The following is a 2,529-nucleotide window of genomic DNA, read 5'->3' on the forward strand; positions in this document are numbered from 1 at the left end:
CATAAGATTTGTCATACTGGAAGCAGAAGAGTTTATCTTCGGCTTTGCTATGAACAAACAGCATGTGCAATCTCAGCTTTGTTTTGTCAGTGGTTTAGTGGTTAGAGCATTGGGCCAGTAACTGAAAGGTTGCTGGATCAAATCCCCAAACTGACAAGGTAAAAATCTGTCGTTTTGCTCTTGAACAAGGGAGTTAACCTACTGTTCCCCGGTTTGCCGTCATTGTAAATAAGAATTTGTTCTTAACTGACTTGCCGAGTTAAATTAGAAAATAAAATACCAGCTGATCCATTTCTATTTTTGGGGGGTCTGCGAACATCCTTCTGCACAGAGCACAGAAGAATGGGTTGGGGGTGAGTTCTTGTGCACTTAGTGTTATTAGGAACATTCATTTCTTCTCACAATGAAGACGTGTGAGGGTGAAGATCTGAGTGGGATCTCATGTGAACTTTCATGCTGCTAGATTTTGGCAAACGTTTTTTGCAAATGCGGCATACTTTTTACTATTTGTGTGTTTTGGTCTGGCTAGGTTGCTAAATGGGTTGTAAGATGGGTCCTGTGGTGTACTGGTGGCCTCGAGGAGTTCCACTGGACAGCTCGGTGTCCTCTCCTTCAAGTTTCTGGACTGTTTCGCTGGACATCTGAGTCCATGTCATCACTAGTTGGCGATCTGCTATGCAATTGTTTGAAGACACATTTAAGACTGTGTTTCTCCAAGCTTTGTGGGTCCTTGTATCTCTTATCACACATTAGACAATGACTGGGGCGCTCTTCTGAGGTTATGTGGTTTGGGGGAATCTTATTGTGAGTGACAGCTACTGCTCAACGGGTGTTGATGGAGGACGAACTCTGAGGTTTGCTGATGATGGGAGATTGTGAGATTTCTGCTTCTCTGGTTTGCCCTGGATGACTCGTCTTTTCCCCCTGCATATGGTTGTTGCTGTGTACTACCAGATAGCTCTGGGTCTTTCTGTCCCATAGCTGAAGGACTAATGCTCTCTCCAGAGGGAACCTCCCCTGGTTGCCCTTTCTCAATCAGTCAAGCCTCTTTGTGTACCATTATGGTGTTTAAGTACATTCTGTAAGTTCTTGTACAATTACTAGAATGGTAGGGGTGATCCTGGGAATGGGTCTTCAAGTGCCTTGACATGTCTGAAGCACTTGTTCGAAATTTCAGGTCCTTCATCTTTGCCTTCAAGCTGCTTGGGTATTTCACCTTTAGGTTTTGACACAACTACTTAACACACATTTTGCTGATGTCTCGTCTGATCAAAATGGCACTGGGAGCGCTTCCTTCACCGAAATGGACGCTCCCTTGTGTAGGTTTTCTGGTGCCATCTCATGTCTGCACCTCGACTAAAAGTCTTCCACAGATTGGGAATTTCATGAATGTATAATCTTCAGGAAATTGAGTTTTGGTTTGTTTCTGTTCTTGTGCAAGAAATGTCTCCATCTTCAGCCCTCTTTCTTCTTAATGGTCTTAGGCAATAATATCAGGTTAGTAGTGTCAACCATTTGTAGATCCACTGAGGGTTGGTAAAGCACAGAGGATATGATCACATTAGACATGATGTTGAATATGCTAAGATTTGTTCTCTGACTTCCACTGGCTTTATGTGCCTGTATTTGAGGCTTTCTGAAAGATCTCTTCCTTTTTGACACTTAAATCTTCATAAGTCTGCACCAGCCCATCTGCCCCGATAACCATCACTGTTTCGTACCTGGAGTCCACCTCTTCAACAATATCTTCCGTCTCATCTTTTACTGGTCCAATCCCCACAACCTTCTCTTCTTCATTACCGACATGAACCTCCATGTCGTCATGGTCCACAGGGTCAGCAAACTCTATAGATAGTTTGTTTTTTCTCTCACATTCCACCCTCTCTTCTCTTTCTACTACATTCATACTTGTCCCCGGTTCCATCTCTGTGTACTCTGTCAGTGTTGCAGTGTCCACATCCAACTCGTTGGTGAATGTATCCATGAAGACATTCAAGGATGATACTGGTGTTTCTGACTCTGTCTGTTCTGTTGCAATCACCACCCTTTCTACAGGAGGGAGACAGAGAGCTGAGAGAATGCAGTCCCCAACATTGGAAGACAGAGTATGTAGAAAAGGAAGATGATTAATGAAAGACAATGGTTAAATAGAGAATAAATGTCAATGTCCCCTACATCTACCCTGAACCAAAATATAAAGGCAACATGCAACAATTTCAAAGATTTTACTGAGTTACAGTTCATACAAGGAAAATCAGTCAATTGAAATTCGTTAGGCCCTAATCTATGGATATCACATGACTGGGAATACAGATATGCATCTGTTGGTCACATATACCTTAAAAAAAGGTAGGTGCTTGGATCAGAAAACCAGTCCACTTCTGGTGTGACCACCATTTGCCTCATGCAGCGTGACACGTCTCCTTCGCATAGAGTTGGTCAGGCTGTTAATTGTGGCCTGTGAAATGTTGTCCCACTCCTCTTCAGTGACTGTGTGAAGTTGGTGGATATTGGCAGGAACTGGAACAC

General features: G+C 43.2%; 1 pseudogene; it reads right to left on the reverse strand.

Moving 5' to 3' along the window:
• Positions 1 to 398: 398 nt before the first annotated feature.
• LOC139381278 (uncharacterized) lies at positions 399 to 2,092 on the reverse strand (annotated as a pseudogene).
• Between the last annotated feature and the right edge of the window lie 437 nt (positions 2,093 to 2,529).

Source organism: Oncorhynchus clarkii, chromosome 23 (assembly GCF_045791955.1).
Source record: "Oncorhynchus clarkii lewisi isolate Uvic-CL-2024 chromosome 23, UVic_Ocla_1.0, whole genome shotgun sequence".
In the NCBI taxonomy this organism is placed as follows: Eukaryota; Metazoa; Chordata; class Actinopteri; order Salmoniformes; family Salmonidae; genus Oncorhynchus; species Oncorhynchus clarkii.